The sequence below is a fragment of the Anguilla anguilla genome, chromosome 9 (assembly GCF_013347855.1).
Source record: "Anguilla anguilla isolate fAngAng1 chromosome 9, fAngAng1.pri, whole genome shotgun sequence".
Classification (NCBI taxonomy): Eukaryota; Metazoa; Chordata; class Actinopteri; order Anguilliformes; family Anguillidae; genus Anguilla; species Anguilla anguilla.
Window position 1 is genome coordinate 10,585,192 of NC_049209.1, and position 27,137 is coordinate 10,612,328.

The 27,137-nt window shown below is 38.6% G+C and overlaps 1 protein-coding gene across 1 annotated transcript in view; it reads right to left on the reverse strand.

Annotated features, from left to right (window-relative positions):
* The window catches only part of tenm1 (teneurin transmembrane protein 1), a 414,402-nt gene that overhangs the window by 250,526 nt on the left and 136,739 nt on the right, over window positions 1-27,137 (reverse strand). The window lies entirely within an intron of this gene.

Here is a 27,137-nt window from a genome sequence, read left to right on the forward strand (position 1 = left end):
GAGACCCTATCATAAAGTGATAGGGTTAAACCCTGATAAACCCAGATAAACCCTGTCCTATCATAAAGTCAGCCGATTCAGGGTTATTTTCAACAGTTGCCAAAATGCACGCAACACAAAACACCCCTTAAATATACAGTTGATGACACAACAATATTGGAGGATGCGTTTAACAGCAATGATTGCTTTTTGTGTTTCTGCCAAAGATACACACGTACAGTATACATTAGTTTGCAGACTAAAGGATGGTCGTAAAACCGGAAAACATAAATGTAGCTGATGGCTTTGTATAACCAGTAATATCCAGCCAATATTAATTAATTTAGCTGGTTTGTTTACTCACTCAAGTACTTACAGTGAAGGCCACCCCGAGCCTCCTGCTGTGATTTACGGTTATGTGTGCATGGATACGATCAGCAGACTCCCTTATTAGCACTGTCACGCTGCTGCCGCAGTGATCAAAGAGCACGTATAATCAAAAAGAACGTAATCAAAAGCACGGTTATGAGAGGTAGTAGAAGGACATTCGCGTGTCTGACCTCAGCTGCTTCGTGTCATGTGACTGTGTACCGCTGATACATTTTATTAATCTCCAGGGACCCACTGGATGGACAGAGAGCATATAGATGGCACAGTATCTGACTTCTCAGACACTTTTGAAGAAAAATGAGTAAAAAAAACTGATGGCCATTCACCAAAGCCTTAGCTTGCACTGTCGGCTGTACATGCTGAAGTTGTGATGTACACATGGTAGTGAATACCATTGGCAGCAATGACACTGTGGTGCTGCCTTTCTGTGTACTCCTGCTCTGACGATTCCGGCCTGAGAAAATGTCATTTATCTGTAGGACATAGTTAGGGACACATTTTGATTGAATACGGGCAAAGTTAAGGACAAATGTTGATTGAATACAAGCCCATTTTTCCCCCCTGATTCAGTTAAACCAGCCATTATGCACTAGAATCACAGGAAACGGGAGAAGGCATGGTCTGCAATCTGTGGCGCATGAGCTTGAGACAGGAGCTTACTTTTTAAAAGTAGAGGACACATTATGCCCTCCTTACATATTTCTTAACTTCATTCAGACTGGGAGAAAGCAAAGAGGGTTAAAATATAATTTCAAGAAATGAATAAAAGTACCTTATTCAAAGAAAAATGAAGAATGTCATTTCCTTAATTTATTCAATATTTTAGGGATAGAGCAATTAACTAAAACAGTTGTTTCAGCTTTGGACATGTCTTATGTGGAATGTTATTTTTTATCTATTAATAAATACAAACATTGTTCATTTAAAATCAGATTTTTGGAGCAAAGGACATTTCAACTGCTAACAGAAGTTGTCATAAACTGTGTCATGTTGCAGTATTCCTCAATGAATTGCAGTGATGCATTTCAAGCATTTGGATATTAAGATTTGCCCAATGAGGATTATGAGTTCCTAATTTTACAAAACGTCATACACATGTACTGTATGGCAACATATTACTGTATAAGCAAGGCATTTTGACATTGAATACCTTATATCTATGAATGTTGTTTGTTTTATATCTCACATCTCTAAACCAAACAACAGCCGAGACACCTGTTACTAGCAAAGTATCTTCCTGGAAAGTGAAAATGAAATCAATTACACATCCCTGTAATTGATTTTTTTCACACAATTTACAATTGCAATTAAATCCAAATGCATTCAGCGTCAAACATTTCCGTGTCATTGGACCACATTATATCTGTAAGAAGCACACACAGCTGAGGCTGACTTGGCCCTGGTGAGATGTTTAAGCAAATGTTTTATGCAAATATGCCAACTGGCATCACTGGAATGTCCATTAAGCTTGTTTCTTTTTTAAATTACACGCATCAATAATTCCATAAGCATCACAATGAGAACAGATTTTAAAATGTATTTTAGTTGCAATAAAAAATCTATTTACAATACACAGAATGTCACAAATAAAACATGGATAGTATAAATAGATGAGGATATATTTTACAGACTTTTTATGTTCTGGCAGATATATTTTTTTATAAAGAGTGTTTATTTTTATTATTTTATTTATGTATTCATTAAGTAATTTCTATTACATTACCAAGTTGGTTGGAAGTAATTCTTTAACAGAAACAATCTATTTTATCACAGTGTGATAACTCTCTAATGCTGTGTTAGAGAGGTAAACATTCAGCTGGATTTAGCAGACAAATACTCTTAGCTCAAAAGACAGGCATGTTTTCTACTACATAACTAAAAACATATATTCCACAATGTCATTTAGTTAATGAGAACTAAACTTAATTTGTTAGAACCTCTAACTTACACAACCATGTCTTTTTATGGCAAGACTGGCTATTTTGTGATTTGATTGGTTGGCATGTGCCTTTAAAGATATTTGCTTTATTTTGATGATTTATTCCTTTGATTGAATCCCGGTCATATTTTCTGGAAGACGGTGACATGACACATGTGAAAAGCAGCATGCGGACCCTCATTGTAAATCGGGAAGAAAGTAACGTGATGTACCGAGCACAATGGAATCCTGGGTAGAAAAGACTGCTCTATTGCCAAGAAAGTCCATGAGGTAGTGCAATGATCCCAGAACTCATGCCTCACCAGGGCATCTCTGACACACACTTTGTCTGCAGCATTTATTATTGACAGTCACCTTGTCTGTTTGAGGAAGAGAGCGATTGCAGTAGAGTGTTTAGCCCCCCCTGTCCGAGGTGCCTGCGAGCCTCTGCTCAGCTCTCCCCGGGGGGGGGACGCACAGTCGCACAGACTGAGACGAGAAACATGGCTCAACCAGAGCGGAGAGCAGCAGTAGGCTTCCCGCCTCCCCCCTCAAGAATCACATTAAGACTGTAAAAAGTTCTCTGCATTCATGTAGGGTTCCCCCCCCCCCCCCCCCCCCCCCCATTGGGATCTCAGCAGCAGGATGCTCCGCTTGAAAATAACACAGTTATTCAGATGTATTATTTAAGTATGGCTGAAACACTCCTGAATTCCCACCAGTGTCACTGCTTGCCTTAAGCATTGTTGTTAAGTACACTACACAAAGGGTTTTTAGGCGTTGATGAAGAATTAATCCGCCTTGTTCCTTTCAAGGGACCCAGTGCTATCTTCCACTGCTTTGCGTGCATATTTCATATTTTTGAATATTAATGAGATTACTTTTCTAAACATGATGCGTATTATTAGGACAATGGATTTGCATAAATTTGATTCAGCTGATGTATTTTCTTATGGAGTGATAAAATAATGGCAGGGAAGAAAGTTTCTCTTCAGATTTCACATTCAAGTGCAACACACTCCCTTCCAACACCCATCCTCCCCCTTCCCCCCATCAACCCACCAACCCCACACAAATTTAGAACCATCTAATTAGAACATCTAACTAGATGTCATCCTTTCGTTCTGTTATGTGCATGTAGAGAGCCAGTAAAAGTCAAATGAGTCACAAAATCAATGGCAATACTCCTCCCGCTCTCCAGTAGAAACAATGACTGAGGGAAAATGAAAATGCCAGTCTTATGTCTGAGATCTTCTTTCCTCTCTGATGTATAAAGAGACAATTAGAATTCTGGACCCATTTTCAAAGACAATACCTGTCATTACAACAAGTAGACACACTCATCCCATCAAGGAACGTTTCTGCAGGTAGTCCACCACTGACATTACACTTGTGAGTTTGTCTTTCTCTCCCATTTAATTCTTCGATGTAATTATTGGACTGCTTACGCGAGAACAATATCTGCAACCTACTGTACGGGGTCTTAATGATCTGAAGAGATCTTGAATATTTAGGATGATTGTGCTGCACCAAATGTACTTTGCTTGAAACAGTGATTTCATATACAGATAGAGTGGAAGAAGAATTGCATGGACACCAGTAGTGCTATCTGTCGGGGAATGTCTCATTGCTTTTGATACAACGCCCATACAGTAGAAACTGCAACAGTGTTCTTCCCAGCTGGAAAAGGCGGGAATGAACAGGATTACGGCTCTTGAAGGAACTGAAATTTAATTACAGCGAAGGAGCTACATCTGTGCGCTCCATCAAAACTTAAGTTTCACAATTACAAATAAATAAGACATCTGGTAAACTGAACTCAATTATACTCCATTTGCAGATTGCAGAGTCATGACCGTTGATTATTGAAGACCTTTTGAAGGTAATTGTTTTCCAAACATGCAATATCATGATCTATAAGTAATTCTGACACTCAGACCTTGCTGTTCAGGCCAAGTTTAATAATATCACTGGGGTGGTTTTTTCCCCTTAGAAATATGTCTAAATTGAGGAAGACACTGACTCTTCATAATGCCAAATAAAGAGTTCATGCTTTTATCACCTCTCAGCAGGACTACTGTAATGCGATATTACAATAGTGCACTAATTTGACATGGAAGGTCTTGCATTGTACAGAATGCAGCTTAAATGTCACTTACTAAAATTAAGAACTGTGATCATATTCCAGTGCTCATATCTCTTCATTGGTTACCTGTTAAATTTAGAATCAACTACAATGTTCTTCTTCAACTGTATAAGGCTTATGCTAAATACTGATTTATCTGTCCTTGTGAATAAATTGTTCTTCATTCTCCACCATGATTGCTCCATTAACAAGATGCTAGGTATTTCAAAGCTCCAAGAATAACTGAAATTACAGTGGATGACAGAGCTTGGAATAATCTCCATTTGCATGTTCGGGCTTCAGATTCCCTCTGTTTTGAAGCGTAGCCTCGAAACGCCCCTTTTTAGTCAACCCTATAGTTGAAGCTGTGCAGGAAAGATGCATCAGCACCACAGAGCTTGCTGAGCTGAGCTGAAAATGCTGTAGCTATGCCACTGCAGGCGACCGCTCTGGTCTGCTGTTCTGTGTTGTGTTGGGCTGTGTGGAGTATACACCCTTTATCTGAATCTTTTAGATATGTTGCTGCCACATTGTAGCACCCTGGGGCTTTCCCATATTGCACTCAGGCCTCTACTGGTGCAATATTTAACATCATAATCATCTAGCTCCTAACCCATCTCCATTTCTGTTCCATTCTCTGAAGCTTCTACCCCATGCCTCCACCCGCAGTTCGCAGACTGACCTAGCCTCGACCCTCTCCTGGTTCAAGCCCATGCTGCAACCTGAGGGCTAGATGTATTGCTTCCCCCTTCTGACCTGTTATATTAATATGAACTTATTTGCTTGGACTATTTTATTTGCTCATTTAACACCTCCCACCAAACACTATGATTATTTCTCACATAGATTCCCCATTACCTTCCAACTACCATTTAGCTCATCTTACTGTAACTACTGACACTGGGCTGGCCAACAGAGGAAGGGCTCCTCCTCTAATCTGGGTTCCTGCCAAAATGTCTTCTTTCAGAGGAGCTCTTTCTTGCTGCTGATTGAGTGTGTTTTCATCCTGCTGGTAATTTTTTAACCTCACTAGCTGAATTTGTGGGGGTTCCGGCTTGGTCTTTCCCAGTGTTCCTATTTCCTGTTTTTCTGCAAAGCGTCTTTGTGACAGTGTCTCTGTAATGAGGGCCATACAATTGAACTGAATTGAGCGTTGATTAGTCTCCCTTGTATTTCCACTTTCTGGCAACCACAGGGTGCAGAGCCAATCAATTTTGCAATCCAGATTTTTTTCAGTTGTTTAATCGGCCAGTTAACTGAGATTGTGGAATAATTGCCAACAATTGAATTAATTATGGGTGGAAAATCTCACTCAATCTCCATCCTGTGAATAAAGAACTCCATCAACAACAATCTAAATGTGTGTGTTTGTGTGTTGATCCATATTTATTGTGAAAGGGGCTGGATCTTTGCCACTTGTGGGTGGTTGGGAATCATTGATCATGCTGGTGAATTGTAAGCGCAGGGTTTTAAGTGGTGGACAGTGAAACATGCCTTGTTCAGAACCAGAAGAGCATCATAGTCTCTCTCTCTCTCTCTCTCTCTCTCAAAAACCACATTTACAATACTGCAGCAAAGCAAATGTAATTCAAGCCAAGCTGCACAGACTGGACTGGAACGTAACAGATTTTACAGAGGAGAGGGGGTTTCCTTTTAGATCCTGCACAGCATGCGCTGAATTAACACCACTATTGCATATTTTCACACTGACTATATTAACATATTATATCTTTGATCAATTTCAATTTCTTTATGGCTGCATATAAATCCTGTGACATTCAAATTAAATGTATTGTCCGGTTTGCATGAATGGGTACATAGATAATCATCATTATTTTTCTTTATCTGCTCTGGCAGAGGATGACTCATAGCACATAGTTTCACTTATTATATATTTATACAGCTGCATATTAACTGAAGCATTTCATGTTAAGTGACTTGTTCAATAATACAGTGGCAACGCACTAGCTAGGGGAAAGAAACAAACCTTTTCGGCTACCCACCAAGTTTCTCCATACTACACAATTGCCAAACTTTGATTCTAATCTGGCATTATCCATTACCTGTAAATAAAGTCAATATGTCCAATTCCAGACATCCAATTCTGTTAAATCCCTGTTGAACAACACCTCTTATCGTCTACCCATTAACTGCATTTAAACGTTTTTTTTCTCAACGAAGTCCAAGCTAGTCCAGAAATTGAACTAATTCAAACTATTTGAGTTTTCAATATGAGTTCAGTACAATACACAAGTAGCACAATGTGATTGTTGATTATGTTAAAGCATTGTCAGACATATGTATGCAATTGTCCTGCCTTAGGTCTATGGATCTTTTTTCATGGTCAACCTTTCTATCTAACTTTACATGGCTTGTTTACCCTCTGAATGCATTTTTAAAGCATTCATTTCATTATTTATGCTTTTCATTTTCCAGAATACAGCTAAAGAGTTTTGTGTTGACTAATGTCCTTCACTAGCCTCTTCCATGTTGCTTTTTTGAAAAGGATTTAATGAACTGTGGCCTAACAAAGTAGCTGTGGAAGAAACTGAAGGCAAGGTCAGTCCTCAGATAGACGACAGTGGTGTTCTCTATGAGAATTCTGCAGACTGATGAGTCTAGCAGAAGGCCATGTGACAATGTAATGAAATCAGCAAATTGAAGTTAGGTGACTAGCTGGTGAACAGTCTGTGATTTCCCCGGGCCCATCTTTGTGCCGAACTCTGGTCTGGCTCTTGGCGTTCTTTGCTTTGTTCATTCTATCATGGGATCTAAATTTTTTCAATTTGACAATTGGAAACTTCCTTCCACAAATGCATTATTTATTTATTTATTTTCCAAAGGTGGTTGGATACTGCTTTCCTTTACATTTTTACTTTATGGCATACAGCAGACACTCATATCCAGTGCAATTTACAACACAAATACAAGTTCAAAGAGCTGTAATACTAGTAATTCCCTAGAGGGGGGAAGTACAGTATAGTCCCAGGGGAGACAGAAATTGCAAGAAGTGCTCCCTCTATTGGCAGCTTGTCAACTACCCTACTCAATAGGAGGCTATGGAAACAATAACAAAACTACCCCCATGAATATTAAACAAACATGACTTTTCTGTTTTTATTACTTTATTAATCTTGTCCATTTCTAATTTGGTAAATTTGTTCGAAAAAGAACATCTCAGGGAAACAAGATGAAATAGATCGACCACAAGAATCACCATGAGTCACTCAGTTCTGGAACTGAGACATCTTGAAATTAGCAGTACCATTTCAGGCCACATGGAGGTAGAAAATATCAAGATGTATAAATAGCAATAACATTGGAAAATTATGAGGTGCAAATATTCTGGATGGGGTTATTCAGTTTTGGTGAAGCAGATAATCTTTTGGATTCATCACCTTACAGAAATGAAAATTCAATTCTAAAATGTATTGCCTTCTTTTATGAAAGTACATTGATAAATTCATTTTTTGATAGCAATATCGAAAGATGGCAGTAATTTGTATATTACCCCATATATTTGGAATCATGTCAAAATCTTGATATTATAAATTATTTAAATATACTGCAGCCTATTAAATTTTGCCGAGTGCGGAGTGTGGAAACGCTGTTAGGCTGTTCTTTTGACCAGACCATCCGTGTCTCAGTGCACAAGATCAGCTCCCCCTCAGTGGATCAGATGCTTTCACTCAGCCTGTGCCAACTCTGATAAATGTTCACTTCTCCAACACAACGCCTTTGCAGATCAGCTATGTGACTGTATAGCATGATCAAGCTGCCACAGCATGTTTCAAAGGAGGAGTATGTGCTTGTCTGTGCTCTCCAAACTGTATTTAGCAGTCACTTTTCAACTTGCTTGAAATTGTGAGTCAACGTTAAAGACACATCTTGATTGAGTCCAGGACCAAATCGACCTCAAGGGACCTAATACTACCAAACGTTATTTAAAATTATAAAAATCTGTCACCCTGAAGGGTGACTCATGGTAATCCAAGCTGTCATTCTCTAAATAGGAGTGGTACTGTGTAAGTACAGGTACATTTTAAACAGTACTGTTTGGTTCAGTATTGTAACACCCTCCCAAACAGAAGGACGAAATGCTTCCACCTGACTGATAAATAATTGATCATAGCAAATGTTGTTGTTCTCTAATCCTGTGGTTTCTTGGTGCACATATCCTGAGGACATCTTGGAACATCTAGAACTTGCACCAACAATCTGGATTCTTGAACTAGAAGATACATTGGGTAAATTATCCACCTTACCGCTGCACCAACATGTTCTACAAGAAATTTTCTCTTGATCTTTTTGATTTTTTTGAATACCCTCAAATATTCAGTGTCAACAAACTGCAATAAGCATGACTCTTTAGAGCAGGTTTCTTTAGAGACATAAACATTACATGCAGCACAGGCATTTATCCAATGTTGATTGTATAAGCTTATCATAATAATGTTTCTTTTTTTTTTTTCTTTTTTTTGTAGGTTGGTAAATAAGCTGTATGTCATTTCAACTAATTTCTTAACAAGATTAATAAAACTGTGAGCACACAGAATTATTTATTTATTTATTTTTTGCACTTTTTTGTTGTACAGCATAACATTGAGAAGTTAATTTTCAGACGAACAAATGTACAAACAAACATGAGCAACAAATATACCCTTGATGCCCATGAGAATTACACATTGGCGATTTGGGTTTTCATTCCAGAAGCAGCTAATGCTTCATTTTTTTAAAAAAGGAAAACAGCCATTTATATGCAAACACATACTTATATGGTTTAACTAGCTTGAAAGCCATTGCCATTTTCCTGTTTGATATCCTTGACCGAGTTGGGTAGATGTTTGGCTATGAGCCTAGATCTAAGGTGGACAACTTTGCGCTACCAACCGTGGCATGGTAATTACAGACGGCTTTGCACGGATTAAACCATTCTCATATACCCATTACGGACTATTCCTTGAGGCATTGCAAAGAACTGACTTTAGACCAGCATTTAAGCATTTTCCCTTCGAGTCTTTCACAGGTCAGTGAGTCCTCAGGAGCAAGAGTTACGTGTTTGAAGCCACTTAGCCTCCATTTTACCCAAAATCACATCAACCCAGCTTTGTGTTTCTAATCACAGCTTCAAGGTAATCAGGTAATCGCATTAGAAAATAAATTATCCTCTTCCCATCGCTGCACAGACGTTGCCTGTAAGTAAAAATTTCTAAAACACATCAGAGTGCACCCATGAAAAGTGCATCCCTCTGCAGTCCCAGGGGAAGAACATAAACAGGATCTGCAAAGCCATCCCATGATGACACTTGCAAACAGCTGAGGGAGGCGTGAGGAATGAGGATTCCCCTCGTTGTCACAGGAGGAGCCTGCCAAAAAGCCAGGACCCCACAGCTTGACTATTCTCCCCTCTGTGTACAAGGGGATCTGTTTTCCATTTGATCAAAAGCTAGGGTTCACCCTATCACTGCTCAGCCCACACCCTGGACGCCACTGCCATTGACTGCATTCCCCAGGACCCCATTAACCACTTAATTGGCCTGTGAAGCAACAGCCGATCAGTTCTGTGGCTCGTCATTTTTAAAAATGCCACTGTTTACATACAGATATATCCAGATGTAAGACAGGCGCCCCAGCCCCACTGCCTACCTCCTGTCTAAGGCAGTGTCCTATCTGGTGGTGCATCTTGTCCCCCACTTTATTAGATTCAGTGCCTTTTATTATCTTGAAGACGTATTCATTGATCCTATCCGGACATAGCTCTCAGATACGACACACATCTTTTAATCTTTTGAATGGACTGCCCTCTCGTAAACAGGAACTCACAATCCGGCACGTTTCATCTGACTACCATGAAAGAGAGATATGTATCTTGGCAGTCAGAGCTATATATGTCCAAATAACTGCTACATTTTACCCTTTGACTGAATTTCAAAGACCATGGCCTGGGCCGAGCAAGCATTTGTCCTTTTACTGATAGTGATGTTATGTATTTATTTATTTATTTTCAGTGGCACTGCAGTGAACACAAAAACGATCATGTCAAACTTGTAAAGAAAAAAAATAACAAATGAGCCCATCTATTTATATTTAGACATTAAAGAAAAAAAAAGATTGAATACAGCACTGTGTCTTGTTCCTGTATTTGCTGCAATATAGTTCTGTCCATTTATCCAGCTGCCAACTAAGAAGTTGCATTTGCTTAACAAATGAAGTTTATTGCTTAACAGTACAAGAGTAGAAAAACAAAAATCTGGGGATGATATGTACTGATACTACAGATGTGATACTGTACAGTGCTCCATGGTATAGCTCACATGCTAGAGACATTTCTACACTTTTTCCTCTGAAAGTGTTTTTTTGAATGTTTGGATCCTGAAGACAAAAATGATCAACAGCTTAACAATAAGAGCAGGAATCATTATAATCCTCATGATGGTTGTGTGTAAGGTCTAGAGTAACCAATGGTCATTGCTTTCCAAAAAAAAAAAAAAAAGAAAATTGTAAATTCCAGTAAAGACATCACATGTTTGTAGGGCTGGGTGATATGGCCTAACATTCATAGCATAATATATTTTAGATTTTGGACAGTAACAATATATATAACAGTATATATTTTTTCTTCAGAACATTTCAACAGAACATGCTTTAAAAGGAATACCACACTTGGGGCTTGTAACTGTTGCCTGGAGTTAACAATAACATTATTACTAATTAACCATTATTGTTTCCAAGTAAAAGGATAGCATCCACCCACATATTTTTATTGCTCTATCAGTCATGTTGCCTGAGGTAACAGCCACAAGGGTAAGCAAGCAGTGATGCAATCGGTGTCTTTTCCAGAGCTTGACATTAAAGGTAAAACACAAGTAATTTTAGGTAACACAAGTATGTAACACAAGTCCCTACTGACTGTTAACACCACTGCTATCCCTCCCGGTTGGCCGGCTCCCAGTTCACTCGCGTTCATTTTCAGGACCTTGCCTACAATAATAGTTTTAAACCATAAACCAATTATGGAGGAAAGTAGATCAACAAAAGAGAGTATGAATTAGGCTCTTTGAGAGAAGGATTGAATCCTAATCTGTTCAGTGGTGAGTGCATGTGGTTTGAAGTACAGTAGACATATACGGGGCTGTAGCAGTTGCCAAAAATCTGTCCTGATACACTTTGATGGATAGCAGGCTGATATTAGCATTAGGGGTGGTCAATTAAATTTTCTGTCTTTTGAGGCTTTCCAGAAATGCAAACATTTCAATTAAAATATACCTTTTTGTTTTTAACTTCCTTTGTTTCTGCACATGGAGGTTTAATTAATACTTGGTATTATTATGCTTCATTGGAAATCATTACCGTATAAAATTCAAAAAATATCCAAAAACAAGTATTAGATTGCATGGCAGTGTACCTAATGTTACAATCATATTTTCTTTGACATGGCATCACACATGTACATTGAGTATAGCACCATAGCTGTGAGGAATATCCTTCCCAAACATATTGTGCCTGTAAGCCTACATCAATACCATATGGCACAAAATCACCATTTAATGCCCCCCAACCCATCACATTACTTTCCACAAGTAATCAACCACATGTAAGAAACTTGGAATTTCTTATTTAGTCCACAAAAACATTCTTCTTTCTATGAATACATGATTTGGCTGGATGGCTACTATTATTGTGTCAATGTTACTTCAGTAAATAGCCTAGCTGTCTTATATTACGAGTAAATATCTCAAATTGATTGAGACAATCATCAGTATAATTATTAATGAATGAGACAGCTTAGCTTAGGTTAGTTAAGCTTTGGTGAGTTATTTGTAGGCAAGTGTCAGTACAAAAATTAATGAATGATAAAGCTGTAATGTTAGCTGATTGATAAGCAGGTTTCACTAGAAATGCAGTTCTCACGCTAGCAAATGGAATGCTGCATCTTTGGACCCTAGGGCATTTCAAAAACTGCGCTTTTTTACACCAATATACTGCCTTCTGATAAAATAACAATTTTGACATAATATGCCTAATATGCAACTCAGTTATGACACAACAAATGGATTCCGTTCAATATTTTATTGTGACACTTAAGTAGTTCTTAACAGAAGCAGAATGCAACAGCGGGATGAATAAGATACAAATGTCATAATACAACCTAATAATATTCTTTTTTTGGCTGGACCGCAACAGCGGGGCAAACCCCAAGTGTCTGTGACTGAGTGATGAAGTTACACCATTGGTCAGCCGAGTTATGAAGTTACACCATTGGTCGGCCGGTCCAGCCATATACTAGGTTTTGACCTGGTATTGTTTTAAACCAAGGGAGCAATTTCTGTTTTAATTTACTCATGTTGAGCAAGCTTGCTACAGCATGATATCTCATTTTCAACTGTTCCTTCAAATTAAGTACCCCCTCTGAGTCTCGCAATGCTACCAACAAAATATTGTGATCAATAAACAACACAAATGTCAGACCAAAAGACGATTGGCTCAAAGAAACAGGATTAATTATTTTGTGTGTGGCTCTGGGTCTGGGTCACCACCCCTTGTTAAAAAATATAAAATAAAATAATTTTTCATAAAAGATCTCAGAATATTTGCATTAATAGAAAGCAGCTCATTTTCCCCCAGTGTTTTCCTGCATTGATACAACCACTGAATGGCTGTTATTTTTAAGGAAAGCGTTGGCAAGCTTCAACACGAAATTATGAAGTTGTAGCATGGTTTCCAGGATGGTAAAAATCAAAATAAATAAAGAAAACATTCTCTTTGAGAACTTATTTAGGGTGATGGCCTGTTTTTGCTCTAATGTAACCATCGAAATCCTTTCTCTATTGGTATAGATGATATAGCCAAATTCATATCACATATTTCTACCGGTATACCATTTATACTGGTTATACCACTAACCCCTGTTGTTTACCAACTGGAAAATGTTCAGGAAATCTCACTCCTTTAACATTTGAGGCCATAATGATTTCAACAAAGGCCCATTGAATTCCACCATCCATTGAGCTTGCCTTCAAGATGGTGCCCCCAGCATTTAAAAGGACATTCACATGGAACAATATGATGGTTCTTATATTTTAAAGTAGGGTAAAGCAAACCAGTATGCTGACTTTCCATATCGGCTCAGCTTACAGTACACCTGCAATACGCAATACAGTATTATCACCCTATGAATACATGTGCTGTCCTGAGTAGGTTTCTGTCACCAGTTTTTTTATTAAAACTATACAATCATAGAACATATAGATATTCACATACAGAACACAAAGAAAGTAGCTCTCCAACCAACTTAACATCCCGGGACAGGAACACAAAGAATATTTTACTCAATAGAGCGCATACCACCATCGACACAATGCAATTGTCAAGATATGCCAGTTCTACATCTTGGATATTCACCAAAAGTTAATCATTTTGTCCATGCCTTTCACATCAGGAAATACATGCATTTTCCTGACTGTATCTCAAATCGGGCATGAGATATACCTGTTTAAATTCTTGGCATTCTTAGTGCCACAACACGTGGTCAATCAGCTCTATATTTGTTTGGTGGACAGCAATGAGTTCTCCCGCACCCCCCTGTTGATAGGCATACAATGTTTCACGGTGTTACGTGTATCCGTTCAGAAGTTTCATGCCTTTTTGCAAGAAGCCACGCCCACCGCCATACCCCTTTTGGGCAATCAGTGTTAAAATCTGTTCTTCCTTGCCTCAAGTCCTAGCTTTTCACAAAGTTGGAGATATTCAGCTAACAGACAGACAAGCAGAATATGGCGAGAAACATTAACCCCGTCAACTCTGTTAGTGGAGATAAGTTGACTGAGTAAACATATTCTTAAAATCACAGATGTGCAAGTGTGACCCTCATGCTGAAAGTCTAGGAAAAAAAGACATTAGTGCCCCCTCCGGAACATCGTCACCAATGTTTCACCACCCATTGCGCTGTTTAACTCAACAAAAGCAGAACGCTGAAACAAACTTTTGCTTCTCTAAAAACATTCAAGCCAGGGAAGTGCACTTTTACCTGCATGATTGGTTTTGCATCACATCACAATGTGTGTTTATATTGTCATTATAAATCTTGCTTACACACATTAATTCTAGGTTGGTCCAAATTCCGGTTAATTCTATTCTACAGTTTCAGTTCAAGGAAGATTTGACTCTTAAAACTGAGCTTATGAGTTGTTCATCTGAGACCGCCAACCAACTCAAAAATAAAAGAACATTTGCTACAGTGTTTTTTAAAATTATTTATTTTCTATTTACTGCTATTTGTGCTATTCAAAGCACAGGTGTGAATGTGACTTCTGGTATTTTGGCATCAGAAAATGATGCTTAATTTTCAACACTTCACTTCCTTGGCACTTGTTTTAAAATGGCAGGTGCACAACCTGTGGAGAAGTGGACCCATTAATATTGAGCCAAACTGATATTTTTAAATTGGCACTGTTCTTTGTTGTTCTGGTAAGCATACCATGAGAAATCTGTTGTTGATACGTATGTCTGGAAATGTGTGTCAACTAAAATAATGGTATTCTAAATTTGCTTTCTATTTTGCTACCTATCTAAATAAACAATGTTATGCATGTGCTATCAAAATACAGAACATTGTAAAATAGTTTCCTAGTACACAATCAATATACATATGTAAATACAGTAACTGATTTAAAATAAAATAATGTTGGTTTAATCTAGTTGGTTTACTGCGAAGGCATATCATATGATAATAGTTTAATTTAATTTAATATACATTCTATGTAAAACAAACTGTGTAAAATCAACAATGTTAATTACAGCCAATTGTAACTAAATCACTACAACTTAATTAATCCTGAAATACAACAGCTTCTCCATTCAGTAGTTCTACAGGGAAAACAGTGAATTTTTTATACACTGAGTGCCCAGCATAACTTGTATTTTCTGCAGTGCTTGTAAAAACAATAATCCAGGGGAGGTGCAGTCAGAAGCATGCAGAGGGATCACACTGACAGCTCCACAAGGACACATTCAGCCCCAAAATATTCCCAACCCTTCATAACTAGAGCTCTGCCAAAAGAGGTGTTTGACTTTCTGGTATGGGTGCTCTGCTATCACATGGATTCTTCCAGATTTACCCGTACAGAGCAAGCCCGAGACCTTGGTTGACCTTCGCTGCCTTTTTAATATGAGTGCATAAGACTGGTTATCGTTCTGAGGGACACACTAAACAAACAAATAAATAAATAAACAATTAAAAACAGACTTTTTTTAAGAAACAGAAAATCTAGGCTCACATGTAAAAATTTTGTTTCAAGATGTTATTTCGGCTGGCATCCAATTTCCAGCGACTCCCTTCTCATTTCAGTCAGTCTCACCCAAATTGTGGTGGCAGAATTTTGGTGAGTAATCCATACCAAGCGTATGCTTAATAATTTCACAAACCTACTGACAACATTCACAAGTTCTTGATTTGATGCTTTTAAGTTCAGCAAAAATAATGTGTAACTTCCTCAAAGAGGCCTGGAATATTTGTTAAGCATGACCTCCCCCCCCCCCCCCCCCTTATTAAAAGAAGAAAAGAGAAAGCAAATCTAGAGAGCCCTTATATCCTGTTTTCAGAAATAGACAGATGTCCAGATTTTCATAAGAGAAACCATATGAGAAAAGAACAGCATTGTAGTTTCCAGGAACTGTATGGTCACTCATAGATTTAATACCACCTTAATTAATTTTTGTAAAAGGCATAAAAATGTTTGTTCCTGTATAAATTATCTCCGTAGTTCACTGAGGATATATACTTCTGGATATATGCCGTTGAGCGTGCTGCCTTGTGTGTCATTATTTAAGTTCTGTCTCATCAGTTATCTCAATATCCTTTGAAACATCCTGGATAATAGATGTACTTGCAGGCATATTTGTAACCATTTCCCTGGTGAAGATCCTGACAAAGCAACACAGCATCTTAATTATAAAGCAAGGTTCCTTTCATATTGTGAATCCACTTTTATTGTATTATTTATACCGAAATTTGGATTATCATACAGCAATTTTCTGTTCAGTGAGCCTTTTACCCACTTATTGAAAACTTTGGTGCACATACGTAACTAGCTTCCCATAGTTCTTTTTTAACCTTAGCACACATATTACAATGTTTACCCATATTACTCTCATTGCTCAGTACTGTCAAATCTTATACAGTTTATGTATTTATTTTTTCTCAACTCTTCTGTATGGCTTTGTTCATCCACTGGGGAGACTGCTTCTTCAGCTTACTTTTGGAATAAATTTCCATTGTGTCTCTAGAATAACCCATTAGAATCTGCCCCACATTTCATTCATAGTCACGTCTTGTTAAAATTGGCTCATCTAAAATTTTAAATTCTGGCTGAAGAGGAGGCCTTGTTACTTTGGCGAAATACATCAAAACTAACTACAGAATGATCGCTAGTCCCAAGTGGCTCGATTACCTCTATGCTGCAAATTGTCAGGATCATTACCTAGCACCAGACCCAGAACTGATTTCCCTCTTGTAGGATGACTGACATACTGGGCCAAAAAAGGGTCATTTATAACATCTAAAAAATGTTCCTCTCTTTTTCCTTTTCCCATCATCAATTCCAAATTAATAGCAGAGTAATTGAAGTTACCCGCAATAATAGTCTCACCTTCTTGACAAGCTTGTTTTACATTTCCAAATTGCATTTAATTCACACTACTGTCTGAAGCTGGCGGCCAGTAACACACACCTACCGTAAGGCCCTTTTCACATTCCCGTATGAGCTTAATCCAAGTATCCTCACTATGCATGAGCTGGTCAATTTCTGGAATTTCCTGCACATTAAAATCTTCTTTTACAGAAAGGTGCTACGCTCCCACCTCTCTTACTAGATCTATCCTACCTAATGAGTTTGTACCCCTCTATATCACATTCGTCCCCTTCCACCTCCTCAAGCCATGTCTCTGTAATCCCAACGATGTCATAGGCCCCAATATTCATAGCAGCCTCAAGATCCAAAAATGTTTTTTTATTCATTTTTTTTACTTCTAGCATTTAAACAAAGACATTTTAGATAATTACTTCTACACATCCTCTCACCAAGTCACCTGCTCCCGCCTTACTAATTTTTTTTTTTTTTTTTTGAGTGGGCCTAAAGTATTTTTCAGTACCAGTACCATTCAGTACTTTGTCATTGTCCCTGCATTGTAATTCAGATTCCTCACTTGCATTGAAATGATCAAACCATTACATTTTCTTCACATTTAGATTTTCTATAACACCCCAATATCTTCCTGTCCTTTCTAAACAGGGTTTAAGCAGCTAAATTGGACATGCCCCCATTTTCTGCACATCTATGTCAGAGCCCTCATTAATCATGAAAGCCTCAGATTCAAAAAAAAAAAAATGTATGCTGTAAAAATGATTTAACAAGTCACTTAAGAAAGTATGCTTACCCCCTCTCCTTACCTTCAATTTTACACTACACTGTTTTTCTGGTGTCTCACATATGCATTTACTTGCATGATTTCCTTCTCTTTTCTGTTTTTCCTCCATCACATCTGAACTCCCAAAAATATGCATAAATGAATTAAGGCTAACTGACTAAAATGCAGCCCCATTCCCTCTCTTATCACATTTCATAAACAGGAAATGCAGGTGTGCGAGTTCGGAAAGCGTGCAAAAGTGATTTATTGTGCGAGTTAACAGTTTTACATGTGTTTTACCCCCTGCAAATTCTTAGTAAATCTGCCTCTGAGACGCTTACACAGATGGCATATCTACATAATTTCAGCGGCTTTCCAGAGAGTTTTGTACCCCCAACTTACACATATAACCACCCACAAGCCTGTGATTTTTCTTGTGAAATGACTGTCCAAAACCTCTTCCACACACTATGAATATTCATTTCTTATAAGACTACATTATAAGGCATAAAAGCACAACTAGAGGTGATATTCAACGCTATATAATGCAGGGTGTTTTGCTGTAACAACAGCTTCATTGGCCTAGTTCACGTGGAATTTGTATATCAAGAATCTCCATGTGTAGAAGTGAATGCAAAAAAATTATTTACATAAACTACATTCATGATTAGATGATGAAAACAAAACTCCCAAATGAAGGACAAACATTTTGGCCTGCATAAACATACAGATAAAAAAAAAGATGAACATAAAAATAAATTCATGGTTTAATCACATATGGCACTTTGTTGAAAATCTGATTTGGGGCAGATTCAGGAGAATTAAAGTGCGAGTCTATAATGGTGTTCCCATTTTCTTCCTACGAAGAGGATGGAAAGGCTGCCCTATATGCTTTACAATGGAGGACAGGAAAGCTTTCTGTTTATTTTCAGTGATGATGGTAGTGCCTGATGCATATCCATGCCTCATGATACATTTTTTTGCAAATGCATCTTCAATACCCATTCAAGGGGAAACAGTATACAGCATCTTCAATACCCATTCAAAGGGAAAGCACATATCTATGGACCCCACCAACCTTCAGCTCCAACAGCAACACAATGCATGTATACCAAGGACAGTTTGCATTTTTCCATAAACATACACTCAACAAAAGCACTCATTCTCCCCAGAAACAAATACAATTTTCCCAATAACAAAAAGAACTCCTGAAGCTGAAACAGCCTCCAGCTGGCTCTAGCCAACGACATTTTATTTCAGTTGTTGGCAACAGAATTTATCTCTCATACTGTTGGCTTCCCATAAGTGTTAAACTATTCATGACCACACTGAACGTGAGTGATTGGATAACCTGTTATAGGTTTCAGTGATATGGCGAACGCTGCATAAGTGTTTCACTTCCACCACCTACTCCCCCTCTGTCGAGCATTGTTGCAAGCAGGATACCATGTATGTACATATGGCTGGACATTTAGCCCAGCCTGAAGCTGTGAACGAGACTCTTTTAGAGCTTAAAGGCAAAGAGTGAACTTAATGATTTCATCTAGAAGTGGGACTGCCTCAGTTGAGTAACAGCTTCCATAGCATAGCTGCTTACTGCAAACAACATCCTTCTTCCAAGTCAGTATTTTATTCATAACAATCTATCACCAAGTCTATGAATTGTTGTTGCTATGCTTAACTGCAGAACTGACGGAACACAGATTTGTTACCCTGCATTGCATACACACAACAGTAGAGCCATTACATAGTACACAAACTATAGTACAGTGATTACATAGCATGCACACACTTCAGAATAGCTATGGCATAACATAGACACGCTATAGCATAACTATGGCATACCATACACACTGCAGCACAGAAATAAAAGCATACACACATTATGGCGCAATGCTTATATAGCATGCAAACATAATGCTTAGATAGAATTGGCGCAACCGATTTGTACCCTTTCAAATAAAGGCAAAAAGGCCTTCTAGCTATGGAATGATATTATAGAATGTGAGAACTATTTCATCATAGAACTCAATGATCAATGCGTAACTGCAGCTACAATTTTCATTGAAGGGGCTTTTGCTTATTGCAAAGAAAGTAAAGAATATTACATTGTACTTAATGAGAAACCATTGGTTGCTTTAATAGGACAGATCCAGACCCTGATGTTGCAAATAAACTGCAGTTTGGACATAAATTTGATTGGACAAAGAGATCAGCACCTTCAGACAGGGGAACTTTATTATATTCCCATTACACTGTGCAAATTGTTCAGTCACAGTCCTTAAAAAAAAAGTTTTTTCTTTAGACTGGGGAACTTGTTTTTCTTCAGTTGCATTAAGTTATTCCTGTAGTTGTGGTGCATTTTTATGGCGGTTTCTCTTGCTAGACAACACAAGATATTTGCATTCTGCCTCTTAATCTTCCTGGTATTTTCCTGTTAACATTACTGCCCATCAGCTGGAACCTTCTGAGTGTGTACTGAACACTGCAGCTGGAAATATTAATCTTCGCAATTTCTCACTGGGAATAACCTTTTTGCCACAATGTTTACTTGGCCCAGCACATCTAAAGCTAACTCCTTCTTCTTTGCCATATTTTTTGCGATTTGTGTACCTATTTTTAACAGGCTAAAGGTATTAGGGTACCTGGGGTTTAAAAAAAAAAACAGGTGGATAATATTTCACTCAATTTAATTATGTATGTATGTATGTATGCATGTGTGGCAGGGCTCGGTTTGCGGGAGGAATTCAGGGCAATTAGAGGACCACACCTACTGGTTAAGTAGGCACACACCTGGATGATATTACGAATCAATCCAGGATTTAAAAGTGAGCTTCTTTCCACACTAGGTGTCTGAGACCGGGGATCCCCTACGACGGAGAGAGAGAGCCCGAATGACGTATGCAGCTGAAAAGCGATGCATATGATTTAATTTATTTTGTCTTTGTTGTTTTAGTTTAATGTTTTTGTCCAGATCCCGTGAGGGTGACGAGCAAAGATTTTTTGTTTGTGTTTTGGTAATTGCTCTCTCTCTCTCGCTCGCAGTTTCCGCATCTCCCTGTGTCCAACTCTTCTGTCCCTTCCAGGGTAGTCACAGCGTGTGACAGCATGCATTTACACTCAGTCACTTCATTAGGTACGTTTATCACTTATCACTTAGGAACAACGTTTTCCTCCAGAACAGCCTGAATTCTTCATGATATGGATTCAACAAGGTGCTGGAAACATTCCATAGGGATTTTGGTCCATGCTTACTCGACAGCACAATGCAATTCCTGCAGCTTAATGCTGCAAACCTCCCATTCCACCTCATGCCAAAGGATTCTGTGTGGACTGTGCAGGCCATTGGAGTAAACTGATGCCACAGTCAGGTTCGTGGGACCAGATTGAGATGTGTGCTTTCTGACATGACACATCATCCTGCTGGAATTATCACATTATCCATTTGAAAAAGGTAGACTGTCGCCAAAAAGGGATGCACATGGTCGGCAACGATGCTTACCTATGCTGTGCCATTCAAATGATTCTCAGTTGGTATTAAGGGGCCTAATAAACATTTGCCACGCCATTACACTACCAGCAGCTGGCACCATTGGCACAAGGCAGGATGTCTCCACGAATTCATGCTGTCTTTGCCAAATTCTGACCCTACCATCTGCTTGTTGTCGCAGAGATTGAGATTCGTCAGACCAGGTGACAGTTTGCCAATAAATCGTCCAGGTTTGGTGACCACTTGCCCACTGTAACCTCATCTACCTGTTCTTAGATGACAGGAGTGAAACCCGTCTTCTGCTGCTGTGGCCCATCTGCTTCAAGGTTCGATGCATTGTGCATTCAGAGTATGTATGTATGTATACATGGTGTGGGCACACGCACACACACACACACACACACACACTGACTTCTGTCTACAGTGCTTATTTTAACAGAGAGGGTCACAGTTGTTTCGTATAAAACATTATGATTGGGCATGACCTCTCCCAGCAAGGCTGGTAAAAGATACAACACAGCATGTAGAATTGTTCATTTTTATTACACAATACAAATGAATTTAAACCTAATTTAAACCACTGGATGTTGGTGATTGCAGATTTCTGTACCGTGTAACAGCAAGACTCTTGAGTGCCACATATCCTGCAAATGAATTGTACCCGTGTAACACATTTCAGAGTAAACAATGTGCTAAAGGGACATTCATTGGCAAAAAAAAATACAAAACTGTTTTTCACAAAGTGTGGGTGCAGAATAGGCTTGACATGATTTTGCTATCTTGACACCAGTGTTACTTCCTTCTAAGACACTGTTGATTCAAGTGACCTTCACCGTTTTGAGGAGCCTGCCAGATACCATGAGAAAGGCTCGGGTTTGACACTCTAATTTTCCGAAAATGCTTTGGAACGAGAAACCAAAATTCTTGCAAAAACATAAATATAAACACACGAAAATAAGTTCCATCAGTCCATTTCACATTATGACAGCGTAAAATGGTTACGATACAATCGGGCGACAATCTGATTTACGGCACTGCGAGGCGGCTGCTTGCGTGACCTGCAGAGAAGTCCTAACAGCAATATCAGCACTAAGTGCAGGTTTTCATTTTGTCAGTGTTCCCAACACCAACTCTTTTAACACTATCATCGATCAGTGATAAGGTCATGTAGGCTATACGATGTGCTTATATTCATTTAATAAATTCAACACTGAAGCTCTGCAAATGCACTTTTATATATTTTAACTTTCATTTTTTTTTTTTTTTTTTCAAAATTGTAATTGCTAAATAATGGTATTAACTGTGTGGAGATCATTACACTGGTGTGGCATATGCCACCAGTTAATATGAACACAGCAGCAAGCCTAGTGCAGAATGTGCATTATTATTTGTTGAAACATATTTTTCAAAATGTCATTTTGTTGAAATTTTAGGTTCTGAACCATATTGCTTGTAAGAGGTAACTGCAAGCCATAGAAATAATGACTTAGCTTATCTCGTATGCAAAGGCCCCCTGAGATATGACTGATACTTAAACTAAGGTTGTCAAGTCCCCTTTGGTTCTCTGAAATATGTGTTAAATTTTACTACAGTTGTGAATATTAAGGTGGAAATCAATCAAACACATACATTATTCAAACATCCACATTATTCAAACACTTTATTCTTATTTTTCAATGCCTAAAATGAGTATTCTTTGTAGACATTTGACTATGATTTTTGTTATTGCGTGTGAAAATAAAACAGAAAGCTATTATTCAGCTACTCATAAAGCCTAGCGTGCTGTTAAATGAAACAGAAGCCACCCTGCTCTATGGGAAAGATAGCGGATAGCTACGACTTCTAAATTACTGTTGTAGTTTGTAAGTGTGTGTGTCTGCGTATGTGTGTGTGAGGGCGAAATTTGTGTGTACATGTATGTGCATGTGTGTGTTTTTTTTTTGGTGGGGAGTGGCCTAGAACTTTCATTTCCTCAATGGTAATTAAAAACCCATGATGTATTATTAAATCTTCAAGTAGTCTCTTGTTAATTGATCCTGGATTTATGATAGCCTGTTGTTAAGTAAACAGAATGCTAATGACCATACTTGCATCAGTCTGCTGCAGGTACTTAGAAATGATCCCAATACCGTTAGCATTTAAATCCCCTCAGCAGATTCATATACAGACACCAATGACTTCACCTGCATGTTTGACTGTAGTAAACACAAATAATCATATTTTTTAACTGACTACAGGAAAAAAGGACTGAACATATGAAATCCATAAAACCCATAGAAATAACAGCGGGTGAAAATAAAGCATATTAATAAAATTAGCACCAAACTAAAGAAAAAACATACATTTTCAGAGGGCTGGATTTGAAAACATAATATAGCAAGTGGTCTTAAAATGAGCACATTTAAACTTCATCTGGTGAGGATTCAGCCCTGTAGGCCTCATGTAAGGTGTCGCCGTACGGCCATCACTCCACTTGGATACATCTCTTATTCATTTGTTCCATTCATCTGTTGATGATCTTTCCCACTGCATGCTCGAATCTGAGTGCGCCAAACATGCACCTTTGTCTACATAAATAATGAAAAATCCAGTGCAGAAATATGGCACCTTGGCGTTTAATATGTTTGCCACCGGTGCGTCAGAACACACCGCGGTGAACATGCTGCGGCGCGTGAAATGACATACAGGCACCATGTGACTCATTGAAACACCTCATTTGTCAGATGAAAGATTCATAATGGCCTTTGCATCGCTGTGCCAGGCTGGCTCGTGTGGGAGCTCCACGGAAGGTCTGCATCTGTATTTATTATAATCTATAGCAGGGGTGCCCATTATTTTTTGGTGTGCACTTTTCCAATGACCAGCACAATGTGATCTAACGACTGGCATTTTGTAGATGTTATTTGAAATCGTTGAGCTGGGGGGGGGGGGGGGGGGGGGGGGCACACATTTCTTTATTGTTTTGGATATACATGTCAGTCCTTGATTCCAACCTTGATGGCAGAAAATGATAAGAAATGTCCTGGAAATGGTTCAGATAATCAAGATGCCTTATTTAAGTAAAATCCCCCCCGACACACCCACACACACACACACACACACAAGCACACACACGCAACAGTACTTTGTTTTCATGCATATGAGTGTGTGTGTGTGCGTGTTCACATCACTGTGTAGCCAGGTGTACTTAGTGTGTCAATGATAATACACATGACACAATGTGACACCATGTGTCCCTTATGTATTTAGTGGGTTTCTATAAATGACAGTTCTTAAAGGGTCCGGGGTTTTCAACGACAGGGCACAAGCCAGGATGTGTGTGCACCCGCATTAACTCATGTAATTATTCCCAAATTCTGAAGAAATCATTTTGATTCCTCTGGCAGAGTCTCATTTGAGCCTGACCGTCTCTGAACACAAATTAGCATATAAATGTGGAAACGTAATGAAGATATTGTCAGTGCAGCTGACCTGTGGGTTACAACTTTTTGGAAAAAAAAAAAAAAAAAAACAGGATGCATATAATTCCTATCCTACCTCACTCACTGCCAACAGTGCTCTGGCATAAGGACAGGTAGAGAAAGCCCCCTTCGTATTTGATTAGAGATGTGTACTGTGTATCTGTCCACTGCCATAACAGAAACATGAGGGTAATTGGTAAGGATTCCAACACGGGCTAACTAAACTGTGGGACTGCATTTTTAGCATCACTTCCTCTCCGATTGACCTCAGCCATGAAAGAGAACCGAGTATGAATGAAGAGAGAAACACGACCATGTAAAGAACAGGGCTGCGTTTCCCAGAGTCTCCTTAGCGCTACGTGCGTCGTAAGGTATACCTTAAGGTCTTCCTTTAGATCTCGAGCTGTTTCCCAGCGACTCCTTAGCTAAGGTATACCTTTAAAGGCACTCGTAAGCTGTCCCTTAGCGCTGCGCTCCGCTAACCCTGTCACAGTTTTGCCTTATTATGCCAACATTTTGCTTTTCAAATCGACAGTTGTACTACAGTGCGCATCTAGTAGCACATCGGCATGCGAAAATGACATAGTTTAATATTAACTTTACGAAAAGTAATTATCCAATCAACGTTTCTGTGCGTAGCACGTCATGAGAATGTTGTTGTTTTACCTGTCTATCCCCATCATGTTGGTAATCAAGTATAGGGCCTATCCATGATACTAATCCAATTTGTGAAAAGAAAAAAAAAGTTTAAAAAAAAAAAATGTATACGTAGTGGAGCTAACTGAGGATATGGCTTTTCTGACTGCATACCCTGTAGACATTAGTTTGTTTGTGTGTGAATCAATGATCACACTGACTTGGAACAAACCGCCGGTTTATTAAGAATATAAACCTGTGTGTGCAAAGCCAACGTTGAGTGAGTCTACTTGCATGACCGATCTAGAGCACGTTGATTGGCCTAGCCATAAACACACATACGGTGGCTCATAATGAACAAACATAGCCAAATGATCTACATCCCCTTCCTTTAGCTCACACCTCCTATATAAAACAAAATAGCACTGGGTAAATATCAACATTACGGAACATTTTTGTTGTTTTACGATTTTTGGTAAACAACCCAATAATAATATTCTTGGTTAAATTTAAGATTATCCAACAGCAAATTAAGGTGGATGAGCAAATCACTTTAACAGGTAGACCTATTCATAAGGCACCCGGTATAGAATTCATCATGACCAATTTCCACAGACGCGCTTTTGCCTTTCATCTACGATCATTTTTGCATTGCAGAGAAAAGTTTGTGGGAATCAGTGGATATGCTGATACAGTTGCCTATATATTGTGTGACAAAAACAAATTAACATTAGACCTTTGTTTCAATAAGAACAAAATAATTCACCCATATGTAGCTTATATCCTTTCCCCTGGGCTTCCACGAAGTCCCAGACTATGGCTTATATGTCCCGATTGATGCTTTTTATTTTATCCTTTGTAGTCTATATGTACGTATTTATTGAAACTATCACAAGGTCTCATCTTAACTGACTCTTAAAGAGATTAGCAGATCTCTATTAGGCATAGCTTCCTCTTCTGCAATATTAGATTGATGTAAAATGATTATGACAACACTTGTTATATTAAAACGTCATTCACAAGCCTTTACAAGTGAGACAATCGATTCGCTTGGCATCGATTGATAAACTTTTCAGCACCACAGTGAAGGCCAGCTCCAACTTACGATGTACCTTTGAAGTGTCCCTTAAGGCAACTGTTAAGGTATAGTTTGGGAAACACTCGTAAAAAAGCGGTTTCCCTTTGAAAGGTATACCTTAGGAGCCTTTGTAAAATGTTAAGGTACATCGAAACTCGGAAACGCAGCCCAGGTCAATATAACAGGCCATGTTGCATGTAATAGAAAAGTGTGGTGGGGTAATGGGCACACCATGGGCACACACAACTTCAGGACAAGCTCTTTCTTTCGAGAGGCTCCAAATCCAATTTTGCATTTTGTCATTTACATAATGCGGCGTCTAGACACTACCATCCCTTGAAAGTCAATACACATTAATTTCCTTCATTTGCACCAAGGGGCGCAGATGACACAATTATTATTCTTTGGATTTCATATTAAACCAATTTTTCATGGTAGCATTTGCAGAATTGATTGTCCTTGCACATATGTACCATTGTTGTTGATCCTGTGGAGTGAATAACAGCAGCCTTTGCTAAGGAGACAACTGACCTTCATGGCTCCCTAACTGGAAATGATTATTAATTCCCCTTTTCTAATTATCCATGGTTTGTTTGGAAACAGCGGCTCACCATATTTTTGTTTCCTTCCTCGCTTGCGATTCCATGCTGCTCACT